Consider the following 26,322-nt stretch of genomic DNA (forward strand, 5'->3'; position numbering starts at 1 on the left):
TCCCACAAAAATGTTTTTTTAGACCTCCAAATTTTTATTTTCCCAAGGGTAACAAGAGAAATTGGACCCCAATATTTGTTGACCAATTTGTCCTGAGTATGCTGATACCCCATATGTTGGGGTAAACCCCTGTTTGGGTGCACGGGAGAGCTCGGAAGGGAAGGACCACTGTTTTACTTTTCAAAGCAGAATTGGCTGGAATTGAGATCGGACGCCTTGTCGCGTTTGGAGAGCCCTGATGTGCCTAAACAGTGGAAACCTCCAATTCTCACTGAAACCCTAACCCCAACACACCCCTAACCCTAATCCCAACCGTAAATGTAACCCTAACTCTAACTTTAGCCCCAACCCTAACTTTAGCCCCAACCCTAACCCTAACTTTAGCCCCAACCCTAAATATAGCCCCAACCCTAACTCTAAATTTAGCCCCAACCCTAACTGTAGCCCCAACCCTAACTCTAACTTTAGCCCCAACCCTAACTTTAGCCCCAACCCTAACTCTAACTTTAGCCCCAACCCTAACTTTAGCCCCAACCCTAACCCTAGCCCCAACCCTAGCCCCAACCCTAGCCCCAACCCTAACCATAGCCCCAACCCTAACCCTAACCCTAGTCCTAACCCTAGCCCTAATCCTAGCCCTAACCCTAGCCCTTACCCTAGCCCTAACCCTAGCCCTAACCCTAACCCTAGCCCTAACCCTGGCCCCAACCCTAACACTAACCCTAGCCCTATGGGGGGGGGCATTTATACCGTTCCACGTTTGGTAAAATGGATAAAGCAGTTTTATTCTTCGGGTCAGTACGTTTACAGTGATACCTCATTTATATCATTTTTTTATGTTTTGGCGCTTTTTATACGATAAAAACTATTTTATGGAAAAAATAATTATTTTGCATCGCTTTATTCTGAGGACTGTAACTTTTTTATTTTTTCGCTGATAATGCTGTATGGCAGCTCCTTTATTGCGGGCCAAGATGACGTTTTCAGCGGTATCATGGTTATTTATATCCATCTTTTTGATCGCGTGTTATTCCACTTTTTGTTCGGCGGTATGATAATAAAGCGTTGTTTTTTGCCTCGTTTTTTTTTTGCACTGAAGGGGTTAACTAGTGGAACAGTTTTATAGTTCGGGTCGTTACGGACGCGGTGATACTAAATATGTGTACTTTTGTAGTTTTTTTATTTAGATAAAGAAATGTATTTATGGGAACATTTTTTTTTCTTTTATTTAGGAATTTTTTTTTACACATCTAAAAAATTTTTTTTTTACTTTTTTACTTTGTCCCAGGGGGAACATCACTGTATAGTGACAGATCGCTGATCTGACACTTTGCAGAGCACTGTGTCAGATCAGCAATCTGGCGTGCCCTGCTCCTTACTTACAGGAGCCTGCTCTGGACCCGGAAGTACTCCCTGCAGGACCCGGAAGTAGCCCTGTGGCCATTTTGGATCCGGGGCCTGCAGGGAGGAGATGCTCGTTACAAGGTGAGCACTTCGCCTTGTACCGATCGTCTCAGGGAAGCACGCAGGGAGCCACTCACTGCGCGATGCTTCCCTATACCGCCAGCACACCGTGATCATGTTTGATCACGGTGTGCCGGGAGCGGTCCGTGACCACTCCTGGCACATAGTGCCGGATGTCAGCTGCGTTAGTCAGCTGACACCGGGCCACGATCGTCCGCGCTCCCCCAGTGAGCGCGGCCGATCGCGTATGACGTACTATCCCCCCACTGGGAATTAAGTCCCAGGTCACCTTGATGGGATAGTACGTCATATGGGATTAAGGGGTTAAGGAGGATCACAAGGAAATGGACAGTATGTGACTTAAATATGAGTGTCTGAGTCAAAGGGTATGAATACTTATGACCATGTGATATTTCAGTTTTAATGTTTTTATAAATTTGCAAAAATTTCTACATTTCAGTTTTTTTCAGTCAAGATGGGGTGCTTAGTGTACATTAATGAGAAATAAATGAACTTTTTTGAATTTACCAAATGGCTGCAATGAAATACTTTCCCTACCCACTGTATAAACAGATAGATGTAGCATATACAGAGTATTATATATTGTTCTATGTTATTGTGCTATTTTTGTGCATAAAGTTATTGCAACTTTGAGATTTACTACAAAAGTTTCCTCATCTCTAGCTGTTTATCTGTGTAAAATGCTTTGGTATCAATTTTATGATAGGGCATCGCTGTAGCCAGGAAAATTGATCAAAACTGTGATACTGATTTTCCAACACAAGTAATTTTGATATTACAGTTCTTTGGCAAAAAGTAATGATAAACAAAATTGCAATGTGGTTTAACTTTAGCAGAAGGGATTTTATTTTCATTGATATTAAATAAATAAGAAAAGCTGCTTGGAAAGTTGTGATATGTTCCTGAGTACACAAGCGATTGAACTATTACATTAAATTGCCATGGTTTTATTCTCTTAAGTGACTAATTCTGGCCAAGGTTGCTGTTGTCTGAGTGAGAATGGGAGATACTTTGCCAAAACTAATGCCCAAATCACTAAGATATTTGAATATGGGAAACAGTGGATGTAAATCAGACTTCTGGAATAGCATTGTCTAAGTAATAATCTTTTAGAGGTGCTATAGTATGTTAGCCGAGATGATGAAGAGTTGGAGTGAAGTCTTCTAATGATCTCAGGCGGGCAATTATAGGTCATCAGCAGAAATGCTCTTTATGGTTTTAATCAAGGGAAAATCAAGGGATATTTAAGGTGGAAATAACCTGTCAAGCAAATTTGTATGTGACTCTGGTACTGTGGTACAGCAGAGATAAACAGTTTTTTTTGGGCCTTGGGCGAAAGAGCCTGTGGGCCCCTTTACCACATACCACTATTAAAGATGCACAACAGAGAAATATAGGTATATTACAATGCCAAAGATTTCACTTACTTCTTACATCACATGAGTGATATCTATTGTAAATTCTACAATAGCTCAGAAACTATGGAATCATCGCTGCACACAGTGCGTGCCCTAGGGAGGTTTCAATAGTCTGCAGTCAGAGGGACTGCAGACTTTTTAATATAGACTGGATAGTGTAGTCCTTCATACAGAATTATTGGCACCACATGGTCCTCAATACAGTATTATGGGCGCCACATAGTGCTTCATACATTATAATGGACCCCATATATTGCTTCATTCAGTATAATGGGCTCCATATATTGCTTCATAGAAGAATAATGGGCCTCATATAATGCTCCATACAGAATAATGGACCACATATATTGCCATATAATGCTCCATACACAATAATGGGCCTTGTATAATGTTCCATACAGAATGGATCCCATATATTGCTCCATATAGAATAATGGGCCCCATATAATGCTCCATACAGAATAATGAACCACATATAATGGCACATAAAGAAAAATGAGCCTCATTTAATGCTACATACAGAATGATGGGCCCTGTTTAATGCTCCATACAGAATAACGGACCCCATAAAATGTTCAATAATAAATAATGGGCTCCATATAATGCTCTATATAGAATAATGACCTCCATATAATAATCTATGCACAATGGGCCCCATGCAATGCAACATACATAAGAGACAAATAATCAAATACACACCTCTCCTCGTTCTTTGCTGGCTGAAGCACCAGTCTCCTCAACATCTTCTGACCCTCTGCACTGCTCAGCACAGTGACTTAGAGTTTAGTAACGGCGGCCGCACACAAAAAAAGTCTGATGTGCCATTTAAATTCTCTCTCCTCTGATGTGATCGCACATCAGAGGAGAGAGAAATAGAGTCCCCGATCCCCCCAGTACCTCTGTTGTCCCTCCATGGCCCCCGAAGTCCCCGTGCCTCTGGCTTCTTCTTCTTCTGGGAGAAAATGGCAGGCATATGCGTAGTGCGCCTGTCAAGATCTGCCAGCCGGCACCTGGCAACAATAGGAAGATTTTTCCTATTGGTTCATTTTGGTCACCGTGATAGACTCTATCCCAGCGATCAAAATAAAAAAAATAGTAATTAACCCCCCCTTTATCACCCCTTAGTTAGGAAAAAATTATAAAATAAAGAAAATGTATTTATTTCCATTTTCCAATTAGGGTTACAGTTGGGCTAAAGTCAGGGTTATGGTTAGGGTTTGGGCTAAAGTTAGGGTTAGGGTTGGGGCTAAAGTTAGGGTTAGAGTTGGAGCTAAAGTTAGGGTTAGGGCTAGGGTTGGGGATAAAGTTAGGGTTAGAGTTGGGAGTAGGGTTAGGGTTGGGATTAGGGTTAGATTTGGTATTAGGGTTATGGTTAGGGATGGCATTTGGGTTAGGGGTGTATTTGGATTAGGGCTGGGATTAGGGTTAGGTTTGTGGTTATGGTTATGGTTAGGGTTGGGATTAGGGTTAGGTGTGTGTTTTGGGGTCCAATTTTTCCTGTGAGCCTTGGAAAAATAAAAAATTGGGGGCTAAAAAATGCTTTTTTATTTTCACGGCTCTGTGTTATAAACTTCTGTGAAGCATTTGGGTGTTCAAAGTGCTCACTACACATCTAGATAAGTTCCTTTGGGGTCTAGTTTCCAAAATGGTTTCACTTGTAAGGGGTTTCCACTGTATAGGCACATCAGGGGCTCTGCAAACACAACATGACGCCCGGAGACCTTTCTATCAAAGTCTGCATTCCAAAACGGCACTCCTTCCCTTCCGAGCACTACCACGCACCCAAACAGTGGTCCCCCCACATATGTGGTATCACTGCATTTAGGACAAATTACACAATAACTTTTGAGGTCCAATTTGTCCTGTTACCCTTGTCAAAGTAAAAATTTTGGGGTAAAAATTTCATTTTTGTGGAAAAAAAAACATGATTTTTTATTTTTACGGCTCTACGTTATAAACTTCTGTGAAGCACTTGGGGGTTCATAGTGTTCACCACACATCTAGACAAGTTCCTTGGGGTTTATTTTCCAAAATGGGGTCACTTGTGGGGGGTTTCTACTGTTTAAGTACATCAGGTGCTCTGCAAATGCAACATGACGCCCGCAGACCATTCCATTAAAGTCTGCATTTTAAATCATCACTACTTCCCTTCCGAGCCGCGATGTGTGCACAAACAGTGGTCCCCCCACATATGGGATATCGGCGTACTCACGACAAACTGGACACCTTTTGTGTACAAATTCTCCTGTTACCCTTGTCAAATAAAAAATTGTGGGCTAAAAAAATCATTTTTGTGGAAATAAAAAGATTTTTTATTTTCACGGCAATGAGTTATAAACTTCTGTGAAGCACTTGGGGGTTCAAAGTGCTCACTACACATCTAGAAAATTTCCTTATGGGGTCTAGTTTCCAAAATGGTGTCACTTGTGGATGTTTTCCACTGTTTAGGCACATCAGGGGCTCTCCAAACGCGACATGGCGTCCGATCTCAATTCCAGCCAATTCTGCATTGAAAAAGTCAAACGGCACTGCTTCCCTTCCAAGCTCTGTTGTGTGCCCAAACAGTGGTGTACCCCTACATAAGGGGTATCTGCGTACTCAGGACAAATTGCACAACAATGAACATGGTTCAATTTCTCCTGTTACCCTTGTGAAAATAAAAATTTGGGGGCAAAAAGATTATTTTTGTGGAAAAAATATTTTTTTTAATTTTCACGGCACTACGTTATAAACTTCTGTGAAGCACTTGGGGGTTTAAAGTGCTCACCACACATTTAGATAAGTTCCTTAAGGGGTCTAGTCTACAAAATGGTGTCACTTGTGGGGTTTTTCCACTATTTAGGCACATCAGGGGCTCTCCAAACGCGACATGACATCCAATCTCAATTCCAGTCAATTCTGCATTGAAAAAGTCAAACGGCACTGATTCATTTCCAAGCTCTGCCGTGCGTCCAAACAGTGGTTTACCCTCACATATGTGGTATCTTCATACTCAGGACAAATGTCACAATCAATTTCGTGGTCTAATTTATCCTGTTACCCTTGTGAAAATAAAAATTTTGAGGCAAAAAGATCATTTTTGTGGAAAAAATAAGATTTTTTATTTTCATGGCTCTACGTTATAAACTTCTGTGAAACACTTGGGGGTTCAAAGTGCTCACCACACATCTACATAAGTTCATTAAGGGGTCTAGTTTCCAAAATGGTGTCACTTATGGGGGTTTTCCACTGTTTAGGCACATCAGGGGCTCTCCAAATTCGACATGGTGTCCGTTCTCAATTCCAGCCAGTTCTGCTTTGAAAAAGTCAAACAGCGCTCCTTCTCTTCCAATCTCTGCCATGCGCCCAAACAGTGGTTTAACCCCACATATGGGGTATTGGTGTATTCAGGAGAAATTGCACAACAAATTTTGTGGTTCATTTTCTCTTTTTACGCTTGTGAAAAAAAAAAAAATTGGTTCTGGAGTAAAATGTTTGTTAAAAAAGCTAAATGTAAATTTTTTCCTTCCACATTGCTTCAGTTCCTGTGAAGCACGTAAAGGGTTAATAAACTTCTTGAATGTGGTTTTGAGCACCTTGATGGGTGTAGTTTTTAGAATGGTGTCACTTTGGGTATTTTCTGTCATGTACACCCCTCAATGTGACTTAAAATGTGAGATGGTCCCTAAAAAAAATGGCTTTGGAAATTTTGTTGTAAAAATGAGAAATCGCTGGTCAACTTTTAACTCTTATAACTTTCTGAGAAAAAAATGTTGTTTCCAAAATTGTGCTGATGTAAAGTAGACGTGTGGGAAATGTTATGAATTAATTATTTTGTGTAAAGTATCTCTCTGTTTTAAGGGCATAAAAATTCAGTTTGAAAATTGCAAAATTTTTACAATTTTCACCTTATTTCCATATTTTTCATAAATGAAAGCAAGTAATATTGAAGAAATGTTACCACTAGCAAGAGGATACATTTCAAAAACCTGACCGGCACATCCAAACATAGACTAAATTTGAACTGCATTACTGCACTAGAAATATGAAAAATGAGAGCTTTTAGCGCATAGAAATGGCCAATTTTATGTGTACCTGGTAGCCCTGTGCCGGTCAGGTTTTTGAAATGTATTCTCTAGCCTTCTGATCGAGCACTCCGCCTCCTAGCTTCAGGTGTTTTAATTACAGCAGGTCCAATACCCCTCCACAGAGAGAGAGAATTTTAGTCTATGAAGAGGTTTTCACATGTACCCATTCAGATGTAGACGTTTATTCTCAGCGAGGTAAGGCAAGTTTAGGACCTGGTATAAGAGAGATGCCATAACGGGGCTACCAGGTACACATAAAATTGGCCATTTTTATGCGCTAAAAGCTCTCATTTTTCATATTTCTAGTGCAGTAATGCAGTTCAAATTTCGTGTTTTCAAGTTTAAATGTTTTAGCGCTGCAGTGTGCTGCCTTATTTACTTAACTATATACGAGTTGGCGACTCTAGGTTCAGCACCTGTTCACACTTAGTCTATGTTTGGATGTGCCGGTCAGGTTTTTGAAATGTATTCTCTAGCCTTCTGATCGTGCACTCCGCCTCCTAGCTTCAGGTGTTTTAATTACAGCAGGTCCAATACCCCTCCACAGAGAGAGAGAATTTTAGTCTATGAAGAGGTTTTCACATATACCCATTCAGATGTAGACGTTTATTCTCAGCGAGGTAAGGCAAGTTTAGGACCTGGTATAAGAGAGATGCCGTAACGGGGCTACCAGGTACACATAAAATTGGCCATTTTTATGCGCTAAAAGCTCTCATTTTTCATATTTCTAGTGCAGTAATGCAGTTCAAATTTCGTATTTTCAAGTTTACATGTTTTAGCGCTGCAGTGTGCTGCCTTATTTACTTAACCACTAGCAAGAGGTACAATATGTCTCGAAAAAACATTCTTAGAATTAGTGAGATCCGTTGAAGCGTTCCAGAACTATAACCGCATAAAGTGACAGTTGTCAGAATTGTAAAAATTGGCTTGGTCATTAACCCCTTTACCCCCAAGGGTGGTTTGCACGTCAATGACCAGGCCAATTTTTACAATTCTTGACACCAATAGATTTCCTCAATCATATATTTGGGATCCCTTCCACTGATATAAGTAACAAACAATAAGAGGACAAAGAAGGACCACTGATCCAATGTATTAAAATATATAAACAACACGTTTTATTCATAAATATAATACATATAGTATAACACATACAAAAGAATATGGATACTTGACAGATGGGATAGTATATAGACCAATAAGTGTACGGAACACAACTGTCACCATGCAAGTAGAAGGAGGACAGCAGTGTATAATAATATCAACAATGGCTCCCTATAGAGCATGGGTGATGTAGGTATGTCAAGATAGAATATCGATAAATATCCACCCACCGCTCAAGATAATACACCTAACCTGCTATCCACCAAATACAGTAATACCCAAGGTACATTGGGCTGCATATATGGCTGTCACCTTGTAACACTTAGTATAACACTCTATCAACCGAAAAACAGCCAGCCTCGATGCAAGAGATAACCACAGTGAATGCCACTATAATAGAACCGTACCTGTAGACATGATGCCAGAAATGTGCGTGCATAAAACACCTCGACGTGCGTTTCGCTGTCTGCTACAGCTTCGTCGGGAGGTCAATTACAATTCTGACCACTGTCCCTTTATGAGGTTATAACTCTGGAAAGCTTCAACAGATCCTGGTGATTCTGACACAGTTTTCTCGTGACATATTGTACTTCATGATTGTGGTAAAAAAATTTTGATATTACCTGCGTTTATTTGTTTCGCAATTTTCCAAATTTGAATTTTTATGCAATTAAATCACAGAGATATGTCACACAAAATACTTAATAAATAACATTTCCCACATGTCTACTTTACATCAGCGCAACTTTGGAACCAATATTTTTTTTGTTAGGAAGTTATAAGGGTTAAAAGTTGACTAGCAATTTCTCATTTTTACAACACCATCATTTTTAGGGACCACATCTCTCCAGCGACCAAACAGCGACGCTGCAGCGATCCGGATCGTTGTTGGTATCGTTGCAGCGTCGCTTAGTGTGACGGTACCTTAACCCTAGCCCTAACCCTAGCCCTAACCCTAATGGGAAAATGGAAATAAATACATTTTTTTATTTTTTTTATTTTTCCCTAACTAAGGGGTTGATGAAGGGGGGTTTGATTTACTTTTATAGCGGGTTATTTAGTGGATTTTTATGATTGGCAGCCGTCATACACTGAAAGTTTTAGTGCCGTGGCGAAATAAAACTGTCTGCAGACCTAATGCACATTAAAAAAAAAAGTTATACCGTATTTTTCGCTTTGTAAGACGCTCCGGATTATAAGACGCACCCCAAATTTTGAGGAGAAAAATAGGAAAAAACTTTTCTTAATAAATTGGTGGGGCGTCTTATAATCCATGCGTCTTATTACTTACCAGGGGTTGTGGCTGCGGTGGATCAGGGTCCCAGGGTCGTTGCTGGAGGCAGGAGTGGAGCATTGCTGCAGGCTGGGATGAGGGGGTTTGCAGGGGGGCTTCTGTGCTGCAGGGGGCTGCTGTGCTGCAGGCTGGGATGACGGAGTCTGCAGGGGGGCTTCTGTGCTGCAGGGGGCTCCTGTGCTGCAGGCTGGGATGACGGGGTCTGCAGGGGGGCTCCGGTGCTGCAGGCTGGGATGAGTGGGTCTGCAGGGGGGATCTGGTGCTGCAGGGCTGTCTCCGGTGCTGTGGGGGGCTCTGGCGACATTTTGTGAAAGATCAGAGCCCCCCGGCACTTCATCCTTGCGTTCCTGTATGACTGACTCCGGGAAAATGGCCGCTGGAATCTCGAGAGATGAGATCTTCCATTTGTTCCTGTATGACTGACTCCGGGAAAATGGCCGCCGGAATCTCGAGAGATGAGATCTTCCATTCGTTCCTGTATGACTGACTCTGGGAAAATGGCCGCCGGAATCTCAAGAGATGAGATCTTCCATTCGTTCCTGTATGACTGACTTCGGGAAAATGGCCGCCGGAATCTCGAGAGATGAGATCTCAGCGCTGAAATCTCATCTCCCGAGATTCCGGCGGCCATTTTCCCGGAGTCAGTCATACAGGAACGCATGGAAGAAGTGCCGGGGGGCTCTGGCCTTTCACAAAATGTTGCCAGAGCCCCCCGCAGCATCGGAGCCTCCAGCATCACCCGGGGCAGCAGCGGTGGCGGGCGAGGTGACAGCGGTGGCGGGCGGCAGCGGTGGCGGGCGGCGGACACCCCCTCATCCCAACCTGTAAGTGGTATATCCGCTTTGTAAGATGCATCCCCATTTCCCCCCCAAATTTGGGGGAAATAAAGTGCGTCTTACAAAGCGGAAAATACGGTAATTTTTTCTGTTGCTAAATGTGAAACAGCCTGCTGTAGTCATTTTGTTATGGTAAACCTGTCTGCAGACTTAAGGCACATTAAAACAAATTATAATTTTTCAGTTGCAAAAAGTTAGACAACTCGATGTATCACACTTTGTCATTTGTTTGAGTATAAATTAAGCTGTAAAGGTCTGATCCAGAGGCCACAAACAAATTCTTCTGTTAATAACGTCATACAATAAGGGACCTACCTTAAAAAGAGTTTGTAGCATCTAGTGTGTTATAGAGGCCTGATACATAGGCCACAAAAAATTCTTCTGTTATTAACATCATACAGTAAGGGACCATAGTTTGAACATAGTTGGTAGCATCTAATATGTTATAGAGGCTTGATACATAGGCCACAAAAAGAAAATTCTTCTCTTATTAACGTCATACAGTAAGGGACCTGACTTGAAAAATAGTTTGTAGCATCTAGTTTGTTATAGGGGCCTGATCCTTGGTCCAAAGAAAAAAATATTTTTTCTGTGACTAACACGATAGAGCACGCCATATTTCAACTTTGCATTTACTGTCGCTGAAATTCTGCTGTTTGCAGAGGTGATGTAGAGTTTAAAATCTAATTTTTTGTTCTTAATACTGTGGTCCTACCACACTATCTGAGCAACATGGCTGGGAAAAAGCGAGGCCGTGGTGGAAGGGGAATTAGGCTTGGTGTTAAAGGTGTGCGTGGGTTAGATGGTATTGTTGGTGAAAGCACTAGTGAAGCAACGTCTCGTCCTATGCAAGACAACAGACAACTTATGTTACTGGACAGGCTACACCACTACCTTTCTTTGGCAGACGCAAAGTGGTACGCCTTGCTGACGATGCCCAGAAAGAGCATGCACTCAAGGAGATGGCAAGTGCAGCTTCAAGTGGCTTCTCCTCCTCTTCCTCCACCACAACATCACCCCTAGTACAGTCCACATATGTGGCACCCATATTCTACTTGTTTCCCCCCCGCATCCCAACTATCCAAATGTTCATCTGACTGCACGGAACCACAGATGGGTGATTCTGAAGAGCTGTTTATACATTTTATGTCATGTTCATTAGAAGTGTACTCAAAAGCGTTGCAGAGTCAAGATGAGGAAATCTGCACCAATGCCCAATTTTTTTTTACCTTGGATCTCGGGCAGGAAGAAGTAGGATCCCAACAGCATCCTGACCCTCGTCATCAGACATTAACCCCTGGGGGGTGAAATGATCCTGATGAGACTCAGATATCTGAGGCTCATGCGGACTGTACTGTGCTGTCGGGGCAAGAAGAGAAGGAGAGTGACTCCCATGAGATAACACTGAGGATGATGATTAAGTGTTAGATCCCAGTTGGCGTGAACATAGAGGCACACAGCTGAGTAGGTCATCTGAGGAGGAAGACGAGGAGATTACATTGCACCATTCTTTGCAGACACATAGTGATGCAGCCATGACATAGTAACATAGTAACATAGTAACATAGTTAGTAAGGCCGAAAAAAGACATTTGTCCATCCAGTTCAGCCTATATTCCATCATAATAAATACCCAGATCTACGTCCTTCTACAGAACCTAATAATTGTATGATACAATATTGTTCTGCTCCAGGAAGACATCCAGGCCTCTCTTGAACCCCTCGACTGAGTTCGCCATCACCACCTCCTCAGGCAAGCAATTCCAGATTCTCACTGCCCTAACAGTAAAGAATCCTCTTCTATGTTGGTGGAAAAACCTTCTCTCCTCCAGACGCAAAGAATGCCCCCTTGTGCCCGTCACCTTCCTTGGTATAAACAGATCCTCAGCGAGATATTTGTATTGTCCCCTTATATACTTATACATGGTTATTAGATCGCCCCTCAGTCGTCTTTTTTCTAGACTAAATAATCCTAATTTCGCTAATCTATCTGGGTATTGTAGTTCTCCCATCCCCTTTATTAATTTTGTTGCCCTCCTTTGTACTCTCTCTAGTTCCATTATATCCTTCCTGAGCACCGGTGCCCAAAACTGGACACAGTACTCCATGTGCGGTCTAACTAGGGATTTGTACAGAGGCAGTATAATGCTCTCATCATGTGTATCCAGACCTCTTTTAATGCACCCCATGATCCTGTTTGCCTTGGCAGCTGCTGCCTGGCACTGGCTGCTCCAGGTAAGTTTATCATTAACTAGGATCCCCAAGTCCTTCTCCCTGTCAGATTTACCCAGTGGTTTCCCGTTCAGTGTGTAATGGTGATATTGATTCCCTCTTCCCATGTGTATAACCTTACATTTATCATTGTTAAACCTCATCTGCCACCTTTCAGCCCAAGTTTCCAACTTATCCAGATCCATCTGTAGCAGAATACTATCTTCTCTTGTATTAACTGCTTTACATAGTTTTGTATCATCTGCAAATATCGATATTTTACTGTGTAAACCTTCTACCAGATCATTAATGAATATGTTGAAGAGAACAGGTCCCAATACTGACCCCTGCGGTACCCCACTGGTCACAGCGACCCAGTTAGAGACTATACCATTTATAACCACCCTCTGCTTTCTATCACTAAGCCAGTTACTAACCCATTTACACACATTTTCCCCCAGACCAAGCATTCTCATTTTGTGTACCAACCTCTTGTGCGGCACGGTATCAAACGCTTTGGAAAAATCGAGATATACCACATCCAATGACTCACCGTGGTCCAGTCTATAGCTTACCTCTTCATAAAAACTGACAAGCGATGCATCCTCAGCCACCACTGTGCCTCTGACCAGCAGTATCCGCGGGTCTGCAGCTCACAGGTGTGGCAGGGGTTGATTAGCCAGGGCCTTTTTTGACACTGCTAAGGATGAAAATACCAATGAAAAACCCTTCACAAAAAGGACCAAAAAAATATGACAAAAGAATATAAATTTTATTGAATAGACATAAATATAGAATAAAAACAAGTCAGTAGCCACCAGTGCAGCAGCAACGGTGGAACTCACTCAGGGACAACCTCAATATAAAAAAGCATATGCGGCAGTGGTATAGAGATAACAAATAATGGTGTCCAGCTATACATAGAATAGCACTTAGTGAAATATAAATAAATGCACGTGGAACATATAGCTAAATAAGAAAATAATTAAGCTAAGTTGTAAAGTGTGAGTAATAGTGTACAATAACGATCCACAACGTATACATCAGAATAAATATACTAAGCTAAACGGCTAACACACCAGGGGACGAAGCATTTCATTGCGAAATGTGCATCGGGTGTGGTGGGTCCCCTGGTCCTTCCTCATGGTAACTATACCTTTTACTCATGCAGTGTTTACATGTGTGGTGTGTTAGTCGTTTAGCTTAGTATATTTATTCTGATGTATACGTTGTGGATCGTTATTGTACACTATTACTCACACTTTACAACTAACCTTAATTATTTTATTATTTAGCTATATGTTCCACGTGCATTTATTTATATTTCACTAAGTGCTATTCTATGTATAGCTGGACACCATTATTTGTTATCTCTATACCACTGCCGCATATGCTTTTTTATATTGAGGTTGTCCCTGAGTGAGTCCCACCGTTGCTGTTGCACTGGTGGCTACTGCCTTGTTTTTATTCTATATTTAAGTCTATTCAATAAAATTTATATACTTTTGTCATATTTTTTTGGTCCTTTTTGTGAAGGATTTTTCATTGGTATTTTCATTTTTGGTTCCTTCATGGCCCTGTTAGGGATATTATTTGGTGTTTTTGTTTTTTTTTACTGCTAAGGATGAGCTAACTCATGTAATCTGCCAATTTTGCAAAAAAAACATCGAGGTAAAAAATGAAATAATTTGACTACTACATGTATGAACCTTCACATGCGCAATCAACATGCTTTACTGCGGGAATCCCACTGTGCAAAAATGCAGACAAGCGGACATCAACCACCATCAGCTGCCCCATCAATCGCATTTGCTGTTTCTTCCTCCTCCTCTGTTACTGTGCCAACTATTGAGACGCAGGTCTTTGACCATAGAACCTCGGGTTCTTTACCAGCTCCAGTCACGATGACTGAGAGGCCGTCTTCACCTGTAACGGAAGTGGACATGCCTCCTGTTTTTACCGATCTCAGAGAACAGTCACACCACAAGTTTCTCAATCCACAGTAACATCTCTGCCTGCACCTCTGTCTCCGTCCAGCAGTTTGTCCAGTTCACCATATTCTGCCCTCTTACAGCACTGCAGCCAGCCTAAGGTTCCACAGTTGTGGTCACAGAAAAGATTGTTTCTTCCTACTCATGACAAAGCTAAGAGGTTGAACTCCACCATCTCCAATTTGTTGGACACAGAATTGCTGCCTTTCTGCCTGGTGGATACCGATGGTTTCCGAAAGCTGATAGCCGTTGCTGTACTCCAGTACGAAATACCCAGTCGCCATTATTTGTCAAAGAAAGCTGTGCCTGCGCTACACTAGCATGTAGCAGACAACATCACTCATTCCTTGACAAAATCTCTGTCTGCCAAGCTGCATTTCACCATAGACACTTGGATAAGTAAGCATGGAAAAGGGTGTCACATCCTGCTGACTGGGCACTTAGTGACTCTGGTGGTTGTGGGAGCAGACGCTGCTCCACAAGTCTTGGAATCCCCAAGTCTTGCAGACTAAACCTCTACATCTAACACTTCCTCCACTGCTTCTGCCTCCTCTATCTCCTTTAGGGCCTCCACCTGCACCCTCAACCTCTGCCTTCATGAGACACGTGTTCTAACAGTGCCTAGCGAGCCCCCACCACCTCCATACTGCGCAGCCAGGGCTCAACGCAATCAGGCAGTCTTAAAATTGATACGCCTTGGAGATTGTAGTCATACAGCTGAAGAGTTGAGGACAGCTCTCCAGGCTGAATTTGATCAATGGCCATCTCCGCTGAACCTGCATCCAGGGAAGGCCGTGTCCAATAATGGTGCGAACATTGTGGCAGCCCTACGGCGAGGCAAGCTCACACACGTGCCTTGCATGGCTCATGTCCTCAACCTGGTGTTGCAGGATTTTCTCAGCCACTATCCTGGCCTGGGTGACCTGCTCCAAAAAGCATGCAAGCTGTGTTCTCATTTTTGGCATTCACACACCTCTGTTCATCGACTTGCATCGATACTGAGGTCTTTGTCCATGTCAGTTTACAGGTTGATATGCGATGTACCGACACAGTGGAATTCCACTTTGAAAATATTGCAGTAACTATGGCAGCAGCAATAAGCCCTGACAAAGTATGCCATGTCTCATAGCCTGGGCCAACGCAGTATGGAGGTGGCGCATATCATTTTTACAGAGTGGGCACCGATTAAGAACCTCTGCACCCTTCTGCACAGTTTTTAAATGGCTACTATTATGGTTAGCGCTGGCACCACCATCATCAGCATCACTATTCCGGTCATTTATATGTTGGAGCAGACTTTGAATAGCCTGCGGGAGAAGATGGTGGTCCCAGAAGTAGAGGAGGAAGCAGAGGAGGCTGCGAAGGGATAACATTGTTTCGAAGTTCACGACTGTTGTCACACAGATAAGTTCCAAGGGAGGGTGGAGTACTGTGACTGAGGGGGGCTGGTGATGATAACAGACAAACTGTTATCGAAGGTGCAAGATCCGAGGAACATATGGAGGAAGAAGAGGTGATGGGCGAGCAACTGTCTGATGAAGAGGATAATCCTCCCCTCTCTGTTGTTCAGTGTTGGTGGGAGGGGACTGAGGAAATTAACTTTATTGTTACCCAGCCACCAACACAGCATGGGCTTGGACCTCATGGTAGAGCCGACATAGGATTGCCTTCTTGCTGCACTATCTGCAACATACAACAAATGAAGTAGCAACACAATCAAAATAAAAAAAAAATCTTTTATTACAAATAGCAGAAAAATTGAATAAATTTCTCACAAGAAAAATATCACATATAATAAATAACGAGGGGTACCATTCAACAAAAATCATGGACAATAATAATAATAGACAAAGTATATAGAGATCTATGACCTATACAACCTGCTAACGACATATATCATGATAATAGTATGCATATCCATGCTGGTTATTTATAAAAAAGATATGTAGGATTTAGTAATATTCAGTGCCAGCATGCATATCCATTTATATATGTGTCTAGTGGAAATGAGCCTTATTGTTACCCAGCCACCAACACAGCATGGGCTCGGACCTCATGGTAGAGCCCTACATATGAGTGCCTTCTTGCTGCACTATCGGCAACATGATCCTCGTATAGTCATAGTTAGGAATAATGCTGACTACTGGGTTACCACTTTCTTAGACCCACGCTATAAAACCAAATTTTGACAGATGATTCTCGCCCTAGAAAGGGACCCACGAATGCTGGAGTATCGAAACACGCTTTTATACAACCTTAAGAGAGCTTTTCCCCAAGGCAGCAGTGAAGCACACAGTTCCCATCGCAGCTGTAGATTTACAACCTTGGGCCCGTCAATTTGTCAATGCCAAAACATTAGCAGCAGCAGTGGTGGAAGTGGATGAAGCAATTTCTTTGAGTCCTTTGACACTTTTTTTTCACCAACTGGTGAAAGGATGGTGCAGGAGTATCTAGAACTAAATATCAATACCATCTGGAAGGGATTGGACCCTTTCACATTTTGGTATTCTAAAATGGAGGAGTGGCCTGAGCTTACCTCACATGCCTTGGAGGTTTTATTGTGCCCAGCAGCCAGCATTCTCTCAGAACATGTCTTCAGTCCTGCTGTTGGTGTCCTGATTAGTGTTGAGCATTCCGACACCGCAAGTATCGGGTATTGGCCGATATTTGCGGTATCGGAATTCCGATACCGAGTTCCGATACTTTTAGTATATCAGATACCGGAATCGGAAATTCCCATAATTCAAAGAGCCAGAATTCAGCCAATGAGGAATGATTAAAAGTGTGGGCACATCCTGTTCTGAATGGCAGGCATGTGACTAACTGGCATGGCTGTGATTGGCTGCTGAAATGATGTCATGATGCACTATAAAAGTCGCCGCCGCCATTTTGGGTTCACTCTGCTGTGAATTCAGTTAGGGACAGGATGCTGTGTTCTGACTGAGGGCCAGTTTAGAGATAGCGATTTGCTTCATTGTGCTTTACCCAGGCTAATTTAGCAACCGCTGTGTGAGAACCTTGTTTTAGCCTTGCAGCGCTGTTCACAGCTGTCTGCAAATTCTCTGTGTGAGTGCAGCTCACGCTGTTGTCTGTTTTACAGCCACTGCTGGTTGTAGTCAGCTCAGCGTGCGTCACTGCCTCATACTGTTCCATTGTCCTTTTTTGCATTACTGCTGCCTGCAGCACATTTTTCCTGTTTTTCTCCTATTAGTGGGTTTCCATCCGTATCCTGCTAGATTGTGGAAAAACACTATATAGGATTACATAGAGGAGCTTTATTTGGCCTTGCCGCGCCGTTCACGGCTGTCTGCACGGTCAGTGTGTGAGTGCAGCTCACTCTGTAGTCTGTTCTACTGCCACAGCCGGTTGTAGTCAGCTCAGGGTGCGTCACTGCCTCATACTGTTCCATTGTCCTTTTTTTAATTAGTGCTGCCTGCTGCACATTTTTTAAAATTTAGCCTATTAGTGGGTTTCCACCCGTATCATGCTAGATTGTGGAAAAACACTATATAGGATTACATAGAGAAGCTTTTTTGGGCCTTGCAGTGCCGTTCACGGCTGTCTGCACGGTCTGTGTGTGAGTGCAGCTCACTCTGTAGTCTGTTCTGCCACCACAGCCGGTTGTAGTCAGCTGAGGGTGCGTCACTGCTTCATACTGTTCCATTGTCCTATTTTCAATTAGTGCTGCCTGCTGCACATTTTTTCAAATTTAGCATATTTGGTGGGTTTCCACCCGTATCCTGCTAGATTGTGGAAAAACACTATATAGGATTACATAGAGGAGTTTTTTTGGCCTTGCAGCGCCGTTCACAGCTGTATGCATGGTCTGTGTGTGAGTGCAGCTCATTTTGTAGTCTGTTGTGCTGCCACAGCAGGTTGTAGTCAGCTCAGGGTGCGTCACTGCCTCATACTGTTCCATTGTCCTTTTTACAATTAGTGCTGCCGGCTGCACATTTTTTAAAATTTAGCCTATTAGTGGGTTTCCACCTGTATCCTGCTAGGATTACATAAAGGAGCTTGTTTTGGCCTTGCAGCGCCATTCACGGCTGTCTGCACGGTCTGTGTGTGAGTGCAGCTCACTCTGTAGTCTGTTCTGTGAAAAAAACAAAAAGTTAATAAAGTTCACCAAACACTCCACTTTACAGTTGTGTAGGTCACATTAGCTCATATTAAAGTCTAGTCCACACTTTAGAAAATTAGTGTTTCTTATACCTGTTAGGAGCTGTTCAGAAAAAAGCACACTAAGCCCTTAGTACTTTTCTGCCTACCTTTATCAGTCTACCAAGATGAAGAAGGCAGAAAGTAAGGCACGTGGTCATGGGCGTGGAGCAGGGAGAGGACGTGGGGATTCTGTGCCTGCTGCGGGCACCGGTGACTCATCATCCCCCAATTTCAGCAGGGAACAGTCCTTCATGCGCAGCTTTGTAGGAGGTCGCCGTTCCCCGCTGCTGCGGGATGAACAAATTGAAGCCATAGTTGGATGGATGGAAGCTAACGCGTCGACTTCAATTAGTGCCACATCCTCTCAGGCACAGTACACTGGAGAGTACCCATTTGTCTCTTCAACACCTGCCAAATTAACCAGGCAGTCAGAGAGCCCAGGACAGGAGCCATCTCTACTTCTGTTCTCTGAATCTCTTGGCTTGGAATGAGGGGGCCAGCCAAGCAGCAATCGAGAAATGGAAGAAGAGGCAGTATGCAGTGATGCCCAACAGCTTTGTCTCTCTGAATCTGAAGAGGCGGGTGGGCCAGTGCCTCCGGTCAGCACACCTCAGTACGCTTCTGATGATGAGACTCAGGTGCCACTTTCTGGTGCATACTGTGCTGCCGAGACTACCCAGGAGAAGCAGTTGGTGGAAGAGGGTAGTGTAGATGATGAGGTCCTTGACCCATCATGGCGTGAGGCACAGGAAGGTGGTGGGAGCAGCTCTGAGGATGAGATTCCCCAAATGGTCCAAAGAGGGAGAGGGAGGGGGAAGACTGCGTTGCCTGTAGCCTCCACTTCGGCACCCATTAGGAGCATGCCTCTTCCAAAAGCCAAAACGGGTGCTCCCAAAACTTGCAGTGCCTGGTCCTTTTTTAACACAGTTGCAGATGACATTTGCTTTGTCAAATGCATGCTGTGTCATCAGAAAATCAAAAGAGGGAAAACTGTCAGCAACCTTAATACCACAAATATGTGGAAACATGTGCGGACCAAGCACGTGGTGGAGTTACAAAAACACACTGAAGACCTAGGCCACCCTACAGCGGCACCTACCACCTCTTCAGCTCGTGTTGTAACCTCTTCCTCCAGCTCACACACAGTTTGGCTTCCTCGCCATGGAGGAACCTCTGGCACTGTTGTCCAGAAACCCAGTGTAATTCCACCCACAGCACCACGGTCCCAGTAATCCTCACACTCCCAGCCCAGTCTACAGCCATCGGTAGCACAGGCATGGGAGAAAAGGCGGCCATTTTCAGCAAACCACCCCCGAGCACAGGCTCTGAATGCTGGCATTGCAAAACTACTGTCCCTTAAAATGCTGTCATTCAGGCTGGTGGAGACTGACACCTTCCGTAACTTGATGGCATTGGCAGTCCCACAATACAACATGCCCAGCTGCTTTTATTTCAGCAGGCAAGCCGTCCCTGCCCTGCAAAAGCATGTGGAGGGAAACATTACACATGCGCTACTAAACGCCGTCAGTAGCAAGGTCCACCTCATCACCGATGCGTGGACCAGTCACCATGGACAGGGACGATACCTTTCCCTCACTGCGCATTGGGTCAATTTTGTGGAGCCGGGTACAGATCTTGCGAGTGGCGCTGTACGTGCCACTGCCAACTCCAAGGATTGCAGAAATCCAGTCTGTACACATTGCCTCCTCCTCATACTCCAGTTCCTCTGAATCATCGCTGCAGGAGCCATGACGGTCTACCTCCACCTTGACCCGTGAACGCTTACCTGTTATGACCGATACGAGCACAGCCGTGGCCAAAAGTCAACAGGCCGTACTGAAATTAATTTCTTTGGGTAATCGTAGCCACATAGCGCAGGAGCTCTGGAATGCCATCAAGCAGGAGAGCGACGTGTGGTTTGTGCCAGCGAATCTCCAACCAGGCATGGTAGTGTGTGACAATGGCCGAAATCTGGTGGCAGCTCTGGCCCTAGGCAACCTCACTCACATCCCATGCCTGGTACATGTGCTCAACTTGGTCGTGCAGAGTTTTTTGAGGGACTATCCGGATATTGATGCACTGCTGCACAAGGTCAGCCTAGAGTGTGCTCACTTGCGGCGTTCCACCATGGCAAGATCGTGCCTTGCAGCTCTGCAGTGCTCCCTGACGAAGGCTTACGCCGAAACGCGCGTCGGGGAGCGGCACATCCAAGAGACGGCAGCACCACAGGTAATACCTGCTCCCGGCCCATTACTATTTTCTCATAGAGATTATTATAATTATATGTTAATTCTAGTGGCCTGTGCTTACTCAGCAGGTACCTGTCCCTATCTATGTTATCAACACAATTATCGGTGGCCGCACACCAGCACTTTATATTCATATATATTTATATCTTGGCTGAACCTGTTAAGCACTAGTTGCACTTTATGCCAGTGTAAAATCACACACATTTATATATATATATATATATATATATATATATTATGGCATTTGTTATTCCTTTATAATGCACCTTAGCCTATTTAGTATCCCAGGACATTTTTAAAGGTGCACGGCCATGCATGATATATTATAACTTGCTTCTTTGTATTTTGTGCAATTTTTTTTTCTTTTTTTTTTTTTTTTTTTTGTGTACATATTTTTTTAGTGCTGCAGGGCTATATATAATTGTACTATGTGTCCATTATTACAGTAGGATTATTTATCGTCCCGTCTTCTTGGTATTGTGCCTTCTTTTTGGTTTCCTTCCACCCTACCATTTGGTGTACTTATTCCAAAATAAATTTACTTATATTTATCATTTGGGCATTAGTTCGGTTTTTTGTGTTCTTTTTCTTTCGTATATGGTAGTGTGTGACATTGGCCGAAATCTGGTGGCAGCTCTGGCCCTAGGCAACCTCACTCACATCCCATGTCTGGTACATGTGCTCAACTTGGTCGTGCAGAGTATTTTGAGGGACTATCCGGATCTTGATGCACTGCTGCACAAGGTCAGCCTAGAGTGTGCTCACTTGCGGCGTTCCACCATGGCAAGATCGTGCCTTGCAGCTCTGCAGTGCCGATTCCGCCTTCCAGAACATCGCATCATATGTGACCTACCCACCAGGTGGAATTCAACGTTACATATGTTGGAGCGGTTGTGTGAGCAGCAGCCAGCAGTAATGGAGTACCAGCTGCATCAGGCGCAAAGAAGTCGCACTGCGCGCCTTTCAGACTTCACAACCACTGAGTGGGCCCACTATGAAGGACATCTGCCAGGTTTTGCATGCCTTCGATGATTCCACGCGGATGGCGAGTGCAGATGATGCACTAGTCAGCATGACTGTCCCCCTTATCTGCATGCTTGAAAGAACACTGCAAGCGCAAAGGGATGAGGTTATGGAAGAGGTGGAGGATGAGGAGTCACAAATGCCATCTGCTTCTGGACAGTCTGCGCAACGTGGTTCCTCACAAAGGCCTAGGCAGGGGATACTTTGTGAGGAGGATGAGGACGAGTCAATGGAGGAGGAAGACATCTTTCCAGAGGAGGGAGTTACACAATGCTCCAGTAGTCAGTATGTAGAGCGAGGGTGGGGTGATGCAGAGCAGGCAGAGATCATGTCTCAAGCAGGGGACAGCGTTTCTGGGCCAGTTGGCACTCTGCAGCACATGGTGGATTTCATGCTGCAGTGCCTGAGAAACGACCGCCGCATCGCCCACATTCTCAACACGGCTGATTATTGGGTGTACACCCTCCTAGATCTGCGCTACTGGGACAACTTACAAAGCCTCACACACCGTTGAATCGGGAGCGTAAAATGCGGGAGTACCAAGACACACTGGTGCATTCCATCATCTTCTCCAGTCCAACTGAGAGCAGTGCTGCTAGTGCTTTACAAAGCAGCTCAGTGCGCCGAGGCAATAGAGGAAGCTCAGCACAAACAGGGAGCAGAAGCAGTGCCTCAGCACAAGGCAAGACCAGTATGGCCCAAGGGTGGCAAACTTTTGTGTGCCCGCCACAAATGTCTACACCATCACAGACAGCTCCAGTCAGCAGGAGGCAACGTTTCCGTCAGATGGTGACAGACTACATGTCTTGCCCTCTCAGTATACTCCCAGACAGCTCTTCCCCCTTCAAGTTTTGGGTCTCTAAGCTGGATATATGGCCATAGCTTAGTCAGTACGCAGTGGAGGTGCTGGATTGCCCTGTTGCTAGTGTATTATCGGAACGCGTCTTTAGTGCCACAGGTGGTGTACTAACACACCGTCGCATGCGACTATCCTCCGATTACATTGATCGGCTTACTTTTCTGAAAATAAGCAAGGCCTGGATCTCGCAGGAATTTGCCACTCCTCTTCAAGATTAAATATTTGGTTGGCAACAGTATCCAGGTCTCCTGTTGTGTTCATGTTTCTACCACCTGAACTGTAATCCCTGGGCTCCAACACCGCCAGTTGCTGCTCAGAAGTGCCGTCTGCACAGTCAACACATGACCCAGTGTTATTGGGTTTCAGTAACGTCAGCTGATCCCCTGCTGTGTATCCGGCAATTGCTCCTGCTACCTCCACACTTACACTACTACAGAAATTAAAGGGAACCTGTCCCCCCCAGGCATTTGTAACTGAAAGAGCCACCTTGAGCAGCACAAATGCTGCACCAGGAAAAGATGGCTCTTTTAGTTATGCTCCTTGCACATGCTGAACTTAACACTTATAAAATATGTGTCCCCTCATACCGTGAAACCATCCCGGAGGTGGGACTTTCCTTTGTAATGAGACACAGCACAGCCGGTATTCATACCCCCTTGCCACTGGGCGCCGCCCCCTTAGCGTTGTTTGAATCTGTCCTGGAGCCTGCTCTGCTATGTTAAACCTTGGGCATGCACAGTTAGCACTGCCCATCTTCTGACATCATTTGATGTCAGGCTGACTGTGCCTGTGTGGTCGTGCTGCCTGAGATCCTGCCCTTCAGTGTCTTCTGATTTATTCATACTGCGGGGCTGGGATTCATGGGCATGTGTAGTGCATATCTTCGCCTCAGGCTCCCACTCAACTCCCTCCGCCTTCTTCAGACATGCGCCGTCAGCTGATCCCTAATCACATGCGACGGCCGTGACGCCACACAGTCTGACGAAGGCGGAAGGAGATGAGTGAGAGGCGAAGATATGCACTGCACATGCCCATGAATCCCAGCCCCGCAGTGTGAATAAATCAGAAGACACTGCGGGTCGTGCACAGGCGCAGTCAGCCTGACACCAAATGATGTCAGAAGATGGGCATCACTAACTGCGCACGCCCAAGGTTTAACATAATAGCGCAGGCTTCGGGACAGATTCAAACAACGCTGAGGAGGCGGCGCCCGGCGCCAAGGGTTTATGAATGCTGGCTGTGCTGCATCTCATTACGAAGGAAAGTCCCACCTCTGGGACTGTTTCACTGTATGAGGGGACTCATTAAATAAGTGTTTAGTTCAGCGTGTGCACGGAGCATAACTAAAAGAGCCACCTTTTCCTTGTGCAGCATTACTGCTGCACAAGGTGGTTCTTTCAGTTACTAATGCCTGGGGGGGTTAAAGGTTTCCTTTCAAATTGCTCCAATTACGCCTCAGCCTACACTCTGCTTCTCCAGGATACGCTGGGATCCAACACTGCCTGTTGTTGCTCGGAAGTGCCTTCTGCACAGTCAACACTTGCTGCCGTGTTATTGGGTTTCAGTAACGTCAGCTGATCCCCAGCTGTGTATCCGGCAATTGCTCCTGCTACCTCCACGCTGACACAACAACAGATATTAAACTGCCTAGAGTGCAGGCCTCGGCCTACACTCTGATTCTCCTGGATTCCCTGGGCTCCAACACCGCCAGTTGCTGCTCGGAAGTGCCGCCTGCACAGTCAACACTTGCTGCCGTGTTATTGCTCCCCTGCTGTGTATCCGGCAATTTCTCCTGCTATCTCCACACTCACACGACTTCAGATATTAAACTTGCTCCAATTAGGCCTCGGCCTACACCCTGATTGACCCTGGGCTCCAGCACCACCAGTTGGTGTTTGGAAGTGCTGTCTGCACAGAGAAAAACACTCGTTCCTGTGTTAGTGGGGTTCAGTAACGTCAGCTGCTTCCCTGCTGTGTATCCGGCAATTGCTCCTGCTATCTCCACACTCACACGACTTCAGATATTAAACTTGCTCCAATTAGGCCTCGGCCTACACACTGATTGACCCTGGGCTCCAACACCGCCAGTTGCTGCCCAGAAGTGCTGTCCGCACAGTCATCACCTGCTCCAGTGTTTTGGGTTTCAGTAATGTCAGCTGATCCCCAGCTTTGTGTGCGGCAATTTCTCCTGGTCCCTCCACATTCACACTACTACAGATGTGAAACTTGCTACAATTAGGGCTCGGCCTACACCCTGATTGACCCTGGGCTTCAACACCGCCAGTTGCTGCCCGGAAGTGCCGTTTGCACAATCAACACTTGCTGCCGTGTTATTGGGGTTCAGTAATGTCAGCTGATTCCCAGCTGTGTATCTGGCAATAGCTCCTGCTACCTCCACACTCACACTACTACAGAAATTAAAGGGAACCTGTCCCGCCCTCAGGCATTTGTAACTGAAAGAGCCACCTTGTGCAGCACTAATGCTGCACAAGGAAAACATGGCTATTTTAGTTATGCTCCTTGCACACACTGGACTTAACTTAAAATATGTGTCCCCTCATACCGTGAAATTGTCCCGGAGGTGGGACTTTCCTATGTAATGAGACACAGCACAGCCGTCATTCATACCCCCTTGTCGCTGGGCGCCGCCTCTTTAGCGCTGTTTGAATCTGTCCCGGAGCCTGCGCTGTTATGTTAAACCTTGGGCTTGGGCAGTTAGCTCTGCCGGTCTTCTGACATCATTTGGTGTCAGGCTGACTGCGCCTGTGCGGCCGCGCTGCCTGGGATCCCGCCCTGCAGTGTCTTCTGATTTATTCACACTGCAGGGCTGGGATTCATGGTCATGCGCAGTGCATATCTTTGCCTGTCACTCATCTCCTTCCACCTTTTTCTGACTGTGCACCATCAGCTGATCCCTAATCACATGCCACAGCCGTGACGCCCCACAGTCTGAAGAAGGTGGAAGGAGATGAGAGAGAGGCGAAGATATGCACTGTGCATGCCCATGAATCCCAGCCCCGCAGTGTGAATAAATCAGAAGACACTGCGAGGCGGGATCTCGGCCAGCATGCCCGCACAGGTGCAGTCAGCCTGACAACAAATGATGTCAGAAGATGGGCAGCGCTAACTGCCCATGCCCAAGGTTTAACATAACAGCGCAGGCTCCGGGACAGATTCAAACAACGCTGAGGAGGCGGCGCCTGGCGATAAGGGGGTATGAATGATGGCTGTAACCCGTCTGATTTGGAAGGAAAGTCCCACCTCCAGGACTTTCACGGTATGAGGGGTCACATTTTATAAGTGTTTAGTTCAGCGTGTGCAAGGAGCATAACTAAAAGAGCCACCATTTCCTTGTGCAGCATTACTGCTGCACAAGGTGGCTCTTTCAGTTGCTAATGCCTGGGGAGGGTTGAATGTTACCTTTAAACTAGCTCCAATTAGGCCTCGGCCTACACTCTGCTTCTAGCATTGACCCTGGGCTCCAACACCACCAGTTGCTGCCCGGAAGTGCTGTCCACACAGTCAACAGTTGCTCCTCTGTTATTGGGGTTCAGTAACGCCAGCTGCTCCCCTGCTGTGTGTGCGGCAAGTTCTCCTGCCAGTTTCTTGCATTGATCCTGGGCTC

Source organism: Ranitomeya imitator, chromosome 1 (assembly GCF_032444005.1).
Source record: "Ranitomeya imitator isolate aRanImi1 chromosome 1, aRanImi1.pri, whole genome shotgun sequence".
Lineage (NCBI taxonomy): Eukaryota > Metazoa > Chordata > Amphibia > Anura > Dendrobatidae > Ranitomeya > Ranitomeya imitator.